Genomic DNA, 17,625 nt, shown 5'->3' on the forward strand with positions numbered 1-17,625 from the left:
AAATTATACTCCCGGCCTTTTGTCAACAAACTTCTAACTCGGTAGAGGAAAAGTTGCAGTTTTTAGATCTACATAGATGCCTCTCTGTCTATATTGAAAGATCGAAAGAGTTCAGATCTTCAGAATGTTTGTTTGTCCTTTTTGCGGGAAAAAGGAAAGGGAAGAAGGCATCGAAATCTTCCATTGCCGCATGGATGAAGAGTGCTATTACTCAGTCCTATGCTAATGTAGGGAGGTAGTGCTGGGTCCCTGCACTTACCCCCCTCCTGCTGCTGTTCCCTGTAGGGGAGCTGGCACTGAGACTTTGTGCTGTGAGCTGCTGCCTAGCAACAAGGTGAACAGCAAGATCAGGGCTGCCGGAAGTTGCAAAGCAGCCTGGGAGAGGAAGCCAGAGGGAGGAGACAGAAAGTTCCAGAGCTCCAGAAGCTGCACGTGGGCTCAGAGAGAGGAGCTGCACAAGAAGAAGCTGGCCTTTGGAACAGGCTGGTACAGGGAAGGCAGACCCTGTACCTGGAGAGACAGAGATCCTGTGAGGAGTCCTGACTGGAGGAACAAACACCTGCAGGGGAATCCCATCTGAGTACCTAAAGGGGCTAGTAGTCGCACTGCATGGCTGTGAGTGCTGGACTCGCCTGAAGATTCTGTGTGAATCACCCAAAGAGATCCCTGGAGTGAGTATCATTAAAGTGAAACTAATAAAGGAGCGCTTGAAGATTTAAAGTATATAAACTTTCCTTTGGACTGAGCTAAAGGACTGTACATAGTTAGTGAGACAGCTTGCGCTGGCAAAGCTAGTTAGTAAGGCCCTTATTGCCACTTTGATAGGAGTGTTATATGTATTAGTTTCCCCTTTATTTCAGATAAAAGTTATTTCGTTTATCAAGTACTGTGTGTGCATTATTATTGTTCCTAGTGGGGCCACCCGTAGGTGCACTCCCGGATCCCACTAGGTGGAGGCACTGCGCTAATGAGTACCAGGTACCCAGTCTCTCCCAATACCACTGCGGAGTGATTCAGGTTTGTCCCGTGCCATCAGGTAAGCGCCACACGTGGAGTGTAACACTGTCAAAAGTGCCAGAAGTGGTGAGGATAGGGTTACATTTTGGAGGCACTGCTGAGATTCGGCTGGGACCTGGTTGCACAGAAAGTGAAACAAAATGGCGTCATCTACTGAGAGTCCCCAGAGTGTTCTGGACTGGTGCAAGAGTTTGGGCCTAAACCCGAAAAAGGCTGCTGTAGTGGGCCCTATGATACCAAAAACGAAATAACTTTTATCTGAAATAAAGGGGAAACTAATACATATAACACTCCTATCAAAGTGGCAATAAGGGCCTTACTAACTAGCTTTGCCAGCGCAAGCTGTCTCACTAACTATGTACAGTCCTTTAGCTCAGTCCAAAGGAAAGTTTATATACTTTAAATCTTCAAGCGCTCCTTTATTAGTTTCACTTTAATGATACTCACTCCAGGGATCTCTTTGGGTGATTCACACAGAATCTTCAGGCGAGTCCAGCACTCACAGCCATGCAGTGCGACTACTAGCCCCTTTAGGTACTCAGATGGGATTCCCCTGCAGGTGTTTGTTCCTCCAGTCAGGACTCCTCACAGGATCTCTGTCTCTCCAGGTACAGGGTCTGCCTTCCCTGTACCAGCCTGTTCCAAAGGCCAGCTTCTTCTTGTGCAGCTCCTCTCTCTGAGCCCACGTGCAGCTTCTGGAGCTCTGGGACTTTCTGTCTCCTCCCTCTGGCTTCCTCTCCCAGGCTGCTTTGCAACTTCCGGCAGCCCTGATCTTGCTGTTCACCTTGTTGCTAGGCAGCAGCTCACAGCACAAAGTCTCAGTGCCAGCTCCCCTACAGGGAACAGCAGCAGGAGGGGGGTAAGTGCAGGGACCCAGCACTACCTCCCTACACTACGTTAGACATAGCACCACCTTTCCCGCTGAAGGCGCATTCTACGAGAGCTGTCGCTACCTCCTGGGCGGAGAGATCAGCAGTGGAAATTACCGAGATTTGTAGAGCAGCTTCTTGGAGTAATGTTCACACCTTTGCAAAGCATTACAAATTGGATTTAGCAGCCTCCCAGGACGCAGCTTTTGGCAGCAGAATTCTTGAAGCAGCCCTGCTTTCGGCTTAAGTCTAATTATCCCTCCCTGATTAGCTTGCTAAGTCCCATTGTGTGCTGCCTGTAGGACGCCAAGAAAACTTAAAATTTAGTCTTACCTGAAATTTTCCTTTTCTTTAGTCCGTAAGGCAGCACACAATGGGTTAAGGTCCGGACCCATCCCTGGTAGGACAGAAACATAACCAATCAACGAGACCATATTAGACCCCCCCTTTCTCCCCCCCAGCCGTGTTAGTTGACAAGATATTATAGGACGAGACAGAATAAACACACAATTTTAATGCTGAATATTTATTGGGAGGGACACATTTGTGCTGCCTTACGGACTAAAGAAAAGGAAAATTTCAGGTAAGACTAAAATTTTCAATAAATTCACTGGATACTTTCTTTTTTTAATTTGCCTATAGGTTTACTTCATGGAAACATTAGGAACTGAATGCATATATGTTTTCTATTGCTTTATTCCTGTTTCAGCTGTAGGTTTGATTACCAATGCTATCTGCAATGATTATGTATGTTCTACCCTTGCTTGTTTGGGTTTCTGCCTGCATTGCAAAAGCATACAGGAAAGTTAATTGGCTCCTGATAAAAGACCATAGTATACATGACTGTGAAAGAGACCTCAGATCGTAAAAGTAAGTAAATAGTTATACAGGTTTAAGATTTATTATCTAGCATTCTTGGGATATGGGGTTTTCTGGATAAGAAGTCTTTCTGTAATTTTAATCACCATGATATACTAAAAAATAATATTTACACCTAACAGGATTGACACCAATATGGATTAGTGATTTTGTAGCTTGGATTGAGTACAAGGTACTATTTACTTATTGCAAAGAAAAAGGAATGTAATAATTTAAGTTATTTGCTTAAAGTGATACTGACACGCAATATACTTTTTTTTATTATAATTTTTAAACCTTCCATAGTGTTTTTATTGTTATAAGATAGTAAACTGTTAAAAAAAAATTCAAACAAGTAGTTGCATTACCATAGGGAACGCTTCAACCAAAGCTCAACAGGGCAGCCATTTTTTCTCTCCTCTTCAGTGCTACGTTTCACATGCCCTCAATAAAAAAAACAAACCCCAGAGGAATCATCCAATCTGAAGACCTGTGCTGCCCTTTCTCCCTTCATGTGCTCCTTAGTTCATCGCACATGAAGGCTTAGCTCAAGTCCCTGCTCTGTGTGCCTGCCTGCTCCTTGAAGCAGAAATCTCTGTGTCTGCTATCTGATTGTGCGAGGAGCAGGGGGAGGGTGAGTACCTTGAAGCAGGACACGGAGAGGAGCTTCCTTACACTGCCGATGTCAGGGTCACGTGTTTATTTATGCTGGCTCAAAGTATGGGAAAGTGAAAAGGGAGGGTTTGTGACGTCTGCTAGCTCCTCTTTTGACAGGCAGCTTGAGAAGCTACAGTCGGGTTGCCAGACAGTCGGGTACAGGATCTCCTATATGATTTATTTAGAGAACCTGAACTTTTAGAAAAAAATAGTCAACATGACCTATAGGTAGGTTTGAATGTAGATTAACATGTTGATAAGATTTTGATAGACAGACAGACAGACTAAGGGGGAATGTAATAAAAGTCAGTTACGAAAAAAATATTCTCAATGCGAAAATGTCTACCTGTGTGTGAACAAATCTGCCTTTTCATAAATTTAATATAGCTTTTGCAAATGCAGAAACTGTTAAGGGCTTTTCCCCACAGTGGAAATGTTCAAATATTTGCGAGAGTGCGCAATGTATATAATAAAACTTTCTAATGAAATAGTTGTTATGTTTGCTCCAAAAGTTTGCACCACCTTCAAGCATGCCTTAAAAAGTTTGCAATGTGCCATTAAAATTTGCAATCCAACAACAATGTAATAAGAATATTACATTGCAAAATGCTAATATTTATGGGGTTTGTGTTTTTTTTTCCCATTTATGACTTTTATATGGGGCCCGTTTCTTATGCTGTGTAAAAAAAATGGTTATCAAATACACTACAATCACATAGTGTTCATATATCACTACTTTTTACATCATATTTATTAGGGATGCACCGAATCCAGCCTTTTTTTGATGGATTTGGTTTTGGCATAATTAACATAAATTAGCATATGCTAATTAGAATTTGGAAAGGCTTAAAATTTAGGGGGGTAAAACTTTATCTGCGTGCGCAGCGAGCACCAACTTTTCACCCTTCACGATCCTAATTAGCATATGCTAATTAGGATTCAGATTTGGTTCAGGATTCGACAGAATCCAAAAAAGTGGGTTCGGTGCACCCCTAATATTTATGCTGGAATTTACTTGCCATTTTATTTTTTTTGTTGGCTTTAATGGCTTTTAAGAGGTCTGAATTTGCATTTGCAATTCAAATATGATCATCAAGTGGCTTAAAGAAGACTAAACATCTTTAAAATCTGAATTTATTATATACTATGTTTTACAGTTTTTCTCTGTGTAAATCATTTTTTACAGTTTGATAAATCATAGGTTTGTACATTTGGGGGTTGTCAGGGGTTAATTTGTTTTGGTGCTAGAAAATCCACAGCACCAGATATCACATTTCTTTTTGTGTGCATCTGAAACATTTGACCTCCATGCCTCAAGTTTGGCCACATGCTCAGCCTGCAATATGCACAGTTGGCTTCCTGGCAATCTGTTGTAAAATTGTGCACAGCTGTGTTAGGGCACCAGAGAAAGTCAGAAATGGTATTTTCCTTTAATGCATAAGCTTTTGTGTTTCAAGTAATCTATAAACATTCTATGGGGCCGATTCACTAAAGTTGCGGAATAACGTGCACTATTTATAGCATGCGGTAAAAATGTTATCGTGTTTTCGCGCGATACTGCATGCGGTATTTTTGTCACGGTAAATAATGTGCGCGGTATTTTTCACATGCACGCTAATTATCGCAAGTGCTAATTGTTGCGACATTACGCACACGGCAATCGGCAGCATGAAACTGGCAACATTTTGCCCTGGGAGAGCATTTAAGAATATTTAGCTAAATACTTAGGGGTCCGTTTACTAAAGTGGCTTAAATTAAGTGGGAGATTTTAGACACAGAATAAATGGCAAATATGTTATGGGCACTTTATTAAATGGGGACAAATATAATATTGCAATTATTCTGGCAACAAAACATTGGATTGGCAGTTATCACACAAGCTTTACTATTCAGCAAAATGGGCTAAAGACAAAATTGTTGGCAGAATATTTGCAAAAATGTAAACCATATAGCATATTGATGCTGTTACTGATAAATGTAAGAGTGTAGGAGAAACTACATGAAAGTATAGAATACCAGTTAATACCCAGTTCAAAAGTAGAAAACGAAAAACTTTTATTTGAACAATAAAATTTGTAAAAAATTTTAAACTTTTAAAAAAAAACTTAGGCCTTGCTGGCCTTCAGTTCCCCCACATCCTGCTGCAGCTGGGCCATGTCCCCCCCCAGAGCTTGGCCAACTGGGCCTTTATAGTGTTCAGGTCCTCCTGCACTGACCGTGGGGTCAGTCCATCCAGATGTTGTTTGTGTCCCCACATCTTCGGTCTGTCGTGAGGGTGGAGGACTTGGTGCAGCCAGTGGTGTAGCCGGGGGGGACTCTGCAGCGTGGGGATCCTCGGGTTCTTGAGGGTCCTCAGGGGTATGTGGGTCCTCGGGTGCCTGTGGTGCCTGAAGAGCCTCGGGGGCCTGTGGTGCCTCGGGGGCCTGAAGAGCCTCTGCAGCCTGGGGTGCCTGGGGTTGGGCTTGGGGATGAGGCGCTATGTCCAGCTGAAGTTCTGTGAGATAGTATTGCAAGATGTTATTTTGTGTAATATATTATACATATATATATATACATTCATACACCATCATAAATAACGGGGCCCCTCACAACAACATTTTTTGGGCCCCCCTCCTCCCACGCCCCCAATGGCCCCTCCCCCTGTGAACCCTCACATCAATACAAAGGACACACAGACATTGTTAGCCAGGGCCCCCTAAAACATTTGTGGCCCTTCCCCAAATGACTCATACAATGGGCCGCTCCCTGCTGCTTCCCCCTGCTTTAAACTTATTTATGTATTTGAAAATAGATGTGTATATATATATACAATACGAAGTGCTGGGAAGCTGCACACCATAAGGAACAATAATACCTGGGTGCCTGTGGCAAATCAAAATCTAGATGGGGTGACGGCACACACAGGATTTTCACAAGGAGTCACGAAAATGTGAAATAATATTCAGAGGTTTATTGTGACCAACGTTTCAGTTCCTCACTGGCATTATGGTTGAACGTGATGGACGTATGTCTTTTTTCAACCCAACTTACTATGTTACTATGTTACTTTCGTCATCCCTGACATTTCTTACATTTGTACTTTTAGTTCAAATTACTTGCTAAATCTTTTACTGAACGTATTCTGTAAAAGCATAATAAAATACAATAATTACCTTCTGCTATTTCAGCGACCAGATCTGAATTCCTGCGCTTCAGGTCCGACCATATGCGTTGGAGCAGGCGGAGGTCCACATCAAGGGCAAACCCGTCTTGGAGGTCGCGCAGGATTGCCCTCTTCCTCTCGTGGACCCCTAAGGGCCCCAGCGGCAGGCTGTCATATCCTGAGCGCAGGAAAAATGTCACAATATAGCGCTTCTCCCCTGGTAGCAGATCAGATACCCCAGGCATGATGCTCTCTGTAGTGTGACTGCAGGCTCAATGACACAAAATGGCCACAAGTCGCGAGATTACAAAGTCACGACAAAGAAATCGCCAAAATATACCTAGTAATGTATTTTGTGCGACTAAATATTTACCGATACAGTACTGCATATTATGGCGACTAAATATTTACCGCTACAGTACTGCATATTATGGCGACTAAATATTTACCGCTATAGTATCGAAATTACATACATGCGAAGACTTTAGTAAAATTTCGTAAAAAAAACACATACTTGAATAAATAACACTGCTAAGTCCATATTTTATTGCCAAAAACTCATTTACTGTACTTTTCTATAATTTATCGCCTCCCTGAAGTAGGTGTTAATTTTCGCATAGACCAATGTGATATTTAGCGTGCCTAAGTGTTTGTGAATCATGCGATTGTATTCTTTTCAGCGCTAAAATTAACGCATACGATATGGCGACTTAACGCACGCGATAATACTATAGTGAATCACGCGCTAATTATCGCGTCTATTTTAACGCAAAAAAAGTGCGATAAAATTTAGCGCACTTTAGTGAATCAACCCCATTATGTCTTGTGACCTTCATTTTATTTACTTTTTTGGTGAGCAGTGAGCAATTTGACTGCAACTAGTTTATAATAGTTTTATTGACTAGAAAGGAAAATAGGCTTTGAGGCTTACACAGGCAAATCAAATGCCAGTAGTTGCAGCATCTTAGTAGGTTATTAATTTTTATGATTAATTCATGATTAATTGCGTGCATATATCGCTATTTCTTCTGCTGGAAGGACCACACTTTGTTCTAGAACATATTTGAAAATCTTTGAGAATGCAAATAACAGATGTGATGTCAGTGTCAAGTGACTTTTGTGGCCACATTATGCATGATGTCCTGGCATTGCTAAACTCTGACCCTTGTTGGAAGGGTTGAACTTGATGGTCTTTTTTCAACCCTATTTAACTATGTAACATCTGTTCCTCCATCTCATTTATGAAAGTATCACTGTGATTTCAAACTGATAAAAAGAAGATGTCTTTCTGAGAAGCTCTATGCTGTTCAGGGCTTCATTTCTATTGCTATTTAAGAGTAATTTATGCAGCATTTTACTACCAAGCAATGCAGGTATTTTATTAAAATTATGCGGCTGTAGCATCTTGTAATATTTATTGGTGGGTAATACCAGAGAATGCAGATAAGGATTGTAGATTCTTTAGGATGGATCTTAAAGGACAAGGAAAGTCAAAATCTATTAACCACACTATTAAATAGTACTACTATTGCTATGTAAAAATGCTATATTTCTGGCTTGCCTAATGAAAGATTTACAGAGATACACCTGCTACATTCTACATACTTGTTTCAGTGAACGGCGCCGCCATCTTTAACAAGGGATGCCCGCTCCGCTTGCGTCCACTGCCACCACCCGCTCCGCTTGCCTCCCCCCTTGCCTGTCCCCCTACCAGCACCTGTGTCTCATGCTGCTGCTGCCATGGCAACCAGATGCTAGGGGGAGCCTCCTGTTACAGTCCCAAGTCGCCAAGTCTGGGGAGGAGCGATGCATTTTGGGAATCTTCTCTACCCTGCTCAGCGTTTTTCCTTACTGTTTGGCTTCTGATCCTCTAAATGGGAGAAATATGGGGAGACTTAAGGGCACTATTGAGACAACTGAAGGTATGCCTGCATTTTGAGATTAACTCTTTACTAGCCTTTCCTTCTCTTTTAATTTAGTGTTCTAAATCACAGTCTGCAGACGGCTCATGTCAGGCATCCCCAGACAATTACTTGCAGCAAAATAATAAAAATAGTCATAAATTAACTCTAAACACATAGAAATATATAAGAAATTAATCTTTGTGGGCTTCTCCAGATTAGCAGCAATGTTAAGAGACTGCTTCTAAGGGAAATAACACATGGGACATTGTGTTTGCCCATGATAAATCATGGCTGCCACAGGAGACAGAATGTTCTTTGTTTCTTTCCCACCAGTTAAAATGCAAATTGCTGGTGGGGAAACATATGCAGTACAGCTACTCTCCGAAGTAGCCCAAACTTTCTTTGAGATGCAGCTTGGGGCTACTTCACAAAGTAGCCACACACTGCATATGTTTTTTTCCACCAGCAATATTAATTTTGTCAATGACAAAGAATTTCAGATTAGAGGTGGTAGAGGCGTTTTATCGCAGACAACTAATCTCCTTGTCTGTCATTGTCCAAACAGTTACACCAGCCATCAAGAAGGGTGTCAATATCATCAGTCTAAAATATATATATATATATTTGTTTTTCACTCAAGATGAAGGTTTCTTTGTAAGACCGAAATGTTGAGTAATAAACAGTGTCAGACTGGATACCAGGAAAACTCCCGGTGGGCCAAGGTGTCAGCGGGCCCTCCTGCCTCTAACCATTTGGTCTTTCATGGCCATTCCCTTTTTTTGCTTGGAAACAAAGAGATTGAAGAACAGATTATAGTATGTAAAGAAAATAGACTAATGGAACAAAGAGGTTAAATGAGAAGAGGAAGAAAAATAGTTTGGAGAATGGGCCCATGGTTTGAGGTTTTCTGGTGGGCCCCTGGAATTGCAGTCCAACACTGGTAATAAACCTTTCTATTTTTGCATTTACATTTTGTTCACAATTCTTTAAATCCTAGGAGTGCTGTCCTTGTTCCAGTATGTATATATATATATATATTTGTATACAATATATATAAATATTTTATTTTTTTTAGCTGTCGCAATCTGGGAAGGTGTTAAAGGAGAAGGAAAGGCTAAGTCACTTGGGGGTGCCAAAATGTTAGGCACCCCCAAGTGACTTAAATCGCTTACCTTGTACCCCGGCTGGTGCCCCTGTTAGGAGAAAACAGCACCAGCCCGGGGTACCTGCAGCGAGCCTTCCTCCTTCCGTCTTCGCGCTGCCGGCGAAATCCGTGGGCCGGCGCATGCGCAGTAGAGTGAAAAGCCAACTTCTATGTTTAAGTTCGGCTTTTTCACTCTACTGTGCATGCGCGCGCAGCGAATACGGAAGAGGAAGCGCTCGCAGCTACCCCAGGCTGGTGCTGTTCTCTCTGAACAGGGCACCAGCCCGGGGTAAAAAGTATGCGATTTAAGTCACTTGGGGGTGCCTAACATTTTGGCACCCCCAAGTGACTTAACCTTTCCTTCTCCTTTAATGCAGAGCTCATCAAACTGTTTCAGGTCGAGCCCCACTTTAAACTCCAACATTTGGTTAGGGCCCATCTTAGCTCATGAGTACAAAGCAAATATATCCATGTATCAAGTTATTTAGTCACTCTAACTGACCCTCAAATTAGGCTTGCAGGTATTTCTAGGAAAGCAAATGGCTAATTCTGACTCTAACAGCAGATCCAGTTTAGTCTTATCTTATTGTTTGCTGCAGTGACTAGACTGGGGTAAACAGTTGTGCCAAAGTTTGTTTTTTACCTGAAGTTTGGGGCTGTTTCTTCTAGCCATACCCTAGAAAACCCTTTCATGTAATAATCTGGTTGTAAACTTGCATTGGAAAGAGCCAGTTTACTCAACGTATTAATATTTCACATGATATCCCTCAGGATTTTCTGTTTGAATAAATGCTGTTATTTGCATGGTTGTTTATTAAAATGCATAATAGAGCAATGTCATAATTGACTCTCATAAGTTTTTTTTCTTTCCTAGTTACTTTCCTTGTTATTATGTTATGCTATTTCAGTAGACCAGGATTTCAGTAAAACTGCTAAAAACATATTATAATAACATATATTTAAAAAAAAATGTTTTCGTGATAATATAGGTAGTTTTATCTTTTTGGAACCACAATGGTAAAGCAGATTTTATAATTTCTCTGTAAATCCCAAGAAAATTAACTATTCAAGAATGTGAATATTATTAAGAATGTGCAGCAGAATGTGCAACCTCTAAAATTTGCATGGAAAGACTGGTTTGTACTTATTGCTTTTTCTACTTAAAAAAACTTGAATGTAAAAACTTGGTACAGGTATAGGACCCGTTATCCACAATGCTCGGGACCAAGGGCATTCCGGATAAGGGGTCTTTCTGTAATTTGGACCTCCAAACCTCGTGTCTACTAAAAAATCAATAAAACATTAATTAAACCCAACTTGTTTTGCATCCAATAATAATTATTTATATATTAGTTGGGCTCGATTACAAAGTACTGTTTTATTACTACAGAGAAAAAGGAAATAAGTTTTAAAATGTTGAATTATTTAATTAAAATGGAGTCTATGGCTTTCCGTAATTCAGAGCTTTCTGCATAATGGGTCTCCGGATAATGGATTCTATACCTGTACCTCAATGGGAGTTGTCTCAGTAATTTTTGAAAAACCTATTTTCTAAAATAGTCTTGGACAATTTTTGTGCATTCCACATTCATTTCTGTCAACTTTGATATATATTTAGATGGCTCAGATGGACACACTACTAATCATTTATAAGTACAGGTATGGGATTCCTTATTCAGAAACCCTACTAGGAAGAACCTAGTCAAGAACCTACTAGGAATGACTTTATTTTGGACCTGTTAATATCTAATAACACTGAACTCATCTCTAACATTTGTGTGGGTGAGCATTTGGGGAACAGTGATCACAACATGGTCTCCTTTAAGATAATGCTGCAGAGACAGCTCTATAAGGGAGTAACTAAAATGCTCAATTTTAGACGAGCAGACTTTGCCAGTATAAGGGCATCTCTGCAATGTGTCAACTGGGAAAGGCTTTTTATAGGGTTAGACACAGAAGGAAAATGGAACATTTTTAAAGCATTGCCTTGCAAGTATACACAACAGTATATTCCCCTTGTAAGCAAGGAGAGGTGCCGCAAAGCAAAACCTTGATGGCTGAAATAAAGTGATGGGGGTATATTTATGATGCTGTGTAAAAAGTGGAGTGAAGCATTACTGGTGATGTTGCCCAGGGCAACCAATCAGCAATTAGATTTCAACAGTTAGAAAATCAAAGCAAAGTATCTGATTGGCTGCTATGAACAACATCACCAGTGATGTTTTACCCCACTTTTTACTCAGCATCATAAATATTCCCCTTAGTGTCGAGGTTGGTAAGAAAAAACATGCTTTTAAAGCATACAAGTTAGATTGGACAGCGGAAACTTTCATCAGGTACAAGGAAGCAAATAAAACATGCAAAAAACTATCAGGCAAGCTAAAATAGAAGTGGAAAGGGGTACTGCAGCTAGGAGTAAAGTAGTGAGTAGTAAAAAATGAAGCAAGAAGGGGTGGGAACCTTATTATCACAGGGGGGTAAGTTGGTTGATGAGAATGGGGCTTCCCTTTTAATATGCCCAGTTCTAGTAATTTAGCTACTGATGCATGGGTCACTCAGGAGGAAAGTCAAGAGACTTGAACATGTAAAGGTAAACAAAGGTCCAGGACCGGATGGGATTCATTCCAGGGTATTAAATGAGCTTAGCACTGTGATTGCCAAGCCTCTTCAATTAATTTTTCAGGATTTGTTGAGGTCTGGCATGGTGCTGAGTGACTGGCGAATTGCTAATGTGGTGCCGTTATTTAAAAAGGGATCCCGTTCTCAGCCTGAAAACTATAGGCCTCTTAGTCTGACATCAGTAGTAGGAAAGCTTTTGGAAGGGGTAATAAGGGATAGGGTACTTCATTACATTGCAGTTTATGATACTATAAGTTTGTGCCAGCATGGTTTTATGTGTAAAAGATCTTGCCAGGCTAATGACTAAATTATGAGGAGGTGAGCAGGAACCTTGATGCTGGAATGGCAGTTGATGTCATCTACTTGGACTTTGCTAAAGTGTTTGATACAGTACCTCACAGAAGGTTAAAGATCAAATTGAGGAATATTGGCCTAGAACATAATATTTGTAATTGGATAGAGAACTGGCTGAAGGGTAGATTACAAAGAGTGGTGGTAAATGGAACATTTTCTAATTGGACCAATGTTGTTAGTGGAGTAACACAGGGGTCAGTCCTTGGTCCTTTGCTTTTTAACTTGTTTATTAATGACCTGGAGGTGGGCATAGAGAGTACGGTTTCTATTTTTGCTGATGACACTAAATTGTGCAAAACTATAAGTTCCATGCAGGATGCTGCCGCTTTGCAGAGCGATTTGACAAAATTGGAAAACTGGGCAGCAAACTGGAAAATGAGGTTCAATGATGGACAAGTGCAAAGTTATGCACTTTGGTAGAAATAATATAAACGCGAACTATCTACTGAATGTTAGTTTGTTGGGGGTACCCTTAGAGAAGGATCTAGGGGTTTTTGTAGATAACAAGTTGTCTAATTCCAGGCAGTATCATTCTGTGGCTACTAAAGCAAATAAAGTGCTGTCTTGTATAAAAATGGCATTGACTCAAGGGATGAAAACATAATTTTGCCTCTTTATAGGTCCCTGGTAAGGCTTCACCTTGAGTATGCAGTGCAGTTTTGGGCTCCAGTCCTTAAAGGAGAAGGAAAGGCTAAGTCACTTGGGGGTGCCAAAATGTTAGGCACCCCCAAGTGACTTAGAACGCCTACCCTGTACCCCGGGCTGGTGCCCCTGTACGGAGGGAACACCACCAGCCCGGGGTAGCTGCCGGCGCTTCCTCCTTCCTCCTCGCTTGCGCGCGCATGCGCAGTAGAGTGAAAAGCCGAACTTAAACATTAAAGTCGGCTTTTCACTCTACTGCGCATGTGCCGGCCGGCGGATTTCGCCGGCAGCGCGCAAAGGAAGGAGGAAGCGGTGTCTACAGGTGCCCCGGGCTGGTGCTGTTCCCTCCGTACAGGGGCACCAGCCCGGGGTACAAGGTAGGCGCTCTAAGTCACTTGGGGGTGCCTAACATTTTGGCACCCCCAAGTGACTTAGCCTTTCCTTCTCCTTTAAGAAGGATATTAATGAGCTGGAGAGAGTGCAGAGATGTGCAACTAAACTGGTAAAAGGGATGGAAGATTTAAGCTATGAGATTAGACTGTCAAGGTTGGGGTTGTTTTCTCTGGAAAAGAGGCGCTTGTGAGGGGACATGATTACTCTGTACAAATACATTAGAGGGGATTATAGGCAGATAGGGGGTGTTCTTTTCTCCCATAAAAACGATTAACGCACCAGAGGCCACCCCTTTAGATTAGAGGAACGGAGCTTCCATTTGAAGCAGTGTAGGTGGTTTTTCACGGTGAGGACAGTGAGGTTGTGGAATGCAATTTCTAGTGATGTGGTAATGGCAGATTCTGTTAATGCCTTTAAGAGGGGCCTGGATGAGTTCTTGAACAAGCATAACATCCAAGGCTATTGTGATACTAATATCTACAGTTAGTATTAATGTTTGTATATATAGTTATGTATGTGATAGTATAGATTGGTAAGTATAGGTTGCGTGTGCTGGGATTACTTGGAAGGGTTGAACTTGATGGACTCTGGTCTTTTTTCAACCCTATGTAACTATGTAACTATGTATCCTGAAAGTCCTCAAATATGGAAAGACCATTTTTTTTAAGAAAAAATACTGCATATTATTTTAAACAATTTAATTTTTTCTGTAATAAGACAGTAGGGGTGCAATTTTAGATGTAATCACTGTGGTTTTTACCTATAATGCAGTGGTTTAAAGTCGGGTTGGTGTTATTTCAGCCTTCATATGCATCTTATGCTTTTGGCAAAACTGAACTGTAGTGATTAATGCAGGTTGCTGAAGCTGCATGAGGAAGCCAGTGTCACCAAACCCAGTTATACAGAAATGCAGTGAGCATATGTTGTCCCAAGACTTTTAATAAATGGAATTTTCACGCAAATACTGCAATGAAGCACAACTGTGGTATAAAGTAAATTACCCCTAGTACCTTGTACTTGGTATCTAAATCTATTTTGCTGATAAAACAATACTATATAGGTTATTTTCAGTTTTTTTTAAAAAAAAATTTTAGTACAGGTATGGGATCCCTTACCTGGAGACCCATTATCCAGAATGTTCCAAATTACAGAAAGGCCATCTCCCATAGACATTATAAGCAAGTAATTCTAATTTTTCGAAATGATTTCCTTTTTCTCTGTAATTATAAAACAGTACCTTGCACTTGATCCCAACTAAGATAGATTTAATCCTTATTAAAGGTAAAACAAGCCTTTTGGGTTTATTCAATATTTAAATTATTTTTAGCAGACTTAAGTTATGGAGATCCAAATTACGGAATGATCCCTTATCCAGAAAACCCCAGGTCCCGAGCATTCTGGTTATCCAGAATAAGGTATATTAAATAATCGATCCCACACATGTACATAGTCTTAGTATAATTACTGCATTTTGGTCTAAAATGTATTTCAAGCTGAGTTCCTACAGACTTATGCAAAAACAAATTCTTCAGCACACCACTTAAATATTCCAAGGTTGCACTCACTTCCCTGGCTGCTTCCAAGCCAAACAGCATCCAGTTTGTATACTTTGTATTGAGTGAAGCAAACCTCTATACTCCAGCAAATGCCTTTAAAGGAAAATGATACCCCCAGAAAGAATACTTAACCAAAATGTGTTGCGCGGGATTTTTTTTGTCAAATTGGGCGGGGTTGTGTCAAAAATGGGCGTGGTCATGTAAAAAAAGCACGGGCAACAAAAAAATAGATGTGGGCGACAAAAAAGAGGTGAGTGATTTTTTGCTGTTTCGCGAATTTTATGGCAAAGTGAAACGGGACAGATTCGCTCATGACTACTGATATGACCTTGCATGTAAGTGTGCCTTGGCTTCTTTGTGTGCACTGTGAATCCTATGATCCCAGGAGGCTGCCCTTAATTCTTAAAGTAGCAACTTTCTATTTAGAAATACCCAATAGCACGTACTACTAAAAAAGTATATTTTTATGTAAATGGTTTATGTAGAAGTAGCAGGGTTTTACACATAAGCTTGCTAATGCAATATATTTTTATAGAGACATACATTGTTTGGGGGTATAGTTTCCCTTTAAGCCATTTATTTCAGCAGAAATACAGCACAAGCTTTTGGGGGGCACCTGAGAAAGGGGGTGTTCCCCCAAAATCGTGTGCTGTATTTCTGCTGAAATCAATAGCTTTAAAGGCATCATTTTTATGCAAGCCATTCTCACTGACCCTGTATATGAGCTGGTTTATTTTAAGAATTTTGTGGCTATGGTGCATTCCTGTTGACAAGAGAAAAACATGCATCCTCTGTAGAGCTGTGGGGAGGGACTGGAACTGGATACTAAATTTGGTACAGCACCTGCACATTTAATGAGTGCTGTGACTATTAAGAATTGTCCCTGGAAGGCCTAACTAACACACACAAGCTATATAATACATTATTATTATTATTATTATTAATAATACAGCCTTTGCTGACTTTTATTTCACTAGAAAGCTCCAAAATAGTTGGAGAGTTATAACCTACTTATTGGTGTTGTGGAACTACAACTCTATAAGATTGGCGCCAATAGGTGTTTGCAGAACCATAAGGTTGAATAGCATTATTTGAAATTTGCACATGATTTTATGAAGCACTTGAACACTTTGTAAATTGTTGGAGAGTTATACTCTACTTATTGGTGTTGTGAAACTACAACTCTATAATAGTCCCCAAAATAGCATTATTTGAAATTTGCACTAAAAATTTGATTGCACTGATTTGTGTTTATTAATCAGTATTGAGAAATTACTACACTATATATTTTTTTCCTCTCTTCTTTCTTTGCCTCTTTTCTCTCTTCTTTCTTGCTCTTTTCTTCCCTTTCATGCACATTTGCGCTGGTTCTTTTGTTATATAAACCACAATATAATTTGAGAAGACAATTATTTTCAGGTTGTTGATTGCACATGTTTATATGTACTTTTATACTACCTGTACATAACCATGTTTCCTGCCATCAGCATTCATATTCTGTATTAGAATGCTTACTAATGAAAGCTTTCTGGGCAGGGTGTCCCATTTACATATACAGTCACTGTATATGCTATTCATAAACATATATTTGTACATTTTACATAATTACACCATACTTACTTCTAACATTAAGTGCCATGGGTAACTTAGGCAAACACCAATCAATACTTGTATATCCCTGCCAAATGGACCAGCTGGGTTTTGTTTTTTAGCTGTTGTGCTCCTTTAGTCCCTTCTTCCTGGAGTTTAAGATTATTCATAGTGAATAGCTCTGAAAGGAGCAGCTGTGAAATTCACTTTTTCTTCTTCCCCCTTTCCCATTCGTCGCTTTTCATTTTGTATGCCTTGTTTATGTGCGTATGTGTGACCTTGTTAAGCCTCACTGCTCCATACCTGAGTCTAAAAGCATATCAGCAGTGTTTCCTCTAGTCCTGTCAGGGAGGAGGAGGTTGTAACTGCCATTCCTGTATGATGGAGTCACAGGGGAAACTGCAGTGAGCAAACACAGGGAACAGATGCAGGGATCATCATATCAGCAGCTGCACTGCCGGCTTATTAACAATACTGAATGGACTGTGTTTAGGAGCACTGAGCCCCGGTGAGTGAGTTTGTCTGTATTTTATGCAGCAGAAAGACTTGTGCTGTTTCCTTTTTCTGTGTTCTGAGTGAGTGTTTTACCTTATAAAGTCTATCATTTCATTTTTAATTAGCCTGTGTTTTGGATCCATGAGCAGTGTCTGCACAGAAAGGCAGTGTGAAAGCTTTTTAGCTATAAGGGCTTCTAATAAGAAAGGTTCATTGTTTGTATAAATCTGTTTCATACTCTGTTCCCAGCTCTAAAAGCTTATTGAGACATGTGAGTGCTCCCTAGCTGAGGACTGCAATTTATAAGTACAATGTAATATATTGTATACATTAGTAAGAGAGAACAAAGGATATTTTGTTGTTGGTATTGTTGTAATAATATTAT

General features: G+C 40.4%; 1 protein-coding gene across 2 annotated transcripts in view; it reads left to right on the forward strand.

Moving 5' to 3' along the window:
* The window catches only part of arhgap24 (Rho GTPase activating protein 24), a 269,673-nt gene that overhangs the window by 155,691 nt on the left and 96,357 nt on the right, over nt 1–17,625 (forward strand). The window contains exon 1 of one of the 2 annotated variants that reach the window (XM_018097448.2): nt 17,045–17,253. The exons of the other annotated variant lie outside the window; for it this stretch is intronic. The gene's annotated coding sequence lies outside the window, so the exon portion shown is untranslated. Of the gene's footprint in view, nt 1–17,044; nt 17,254–17,625 lie in introns of those variants that run through there. 2 annotated transcript variants of the gene reach the window in all.

Source organism: Xenopus tropicalis, chromosome 1 (assembly GCF_000004195.4).
Source record: "Xenopus tropicalis strain Nigerian chromosome 1, UCB_Xtro_10.0, whole genome shotgun sequence".
In the NCBI taxonomy this organism is placed as follows: domain Eukaryota; kingdom Metazoa; phylum Chordata; class Amphibia; order Anura; family Pipidae; genus Xenopus; species Xenopus tropicalis.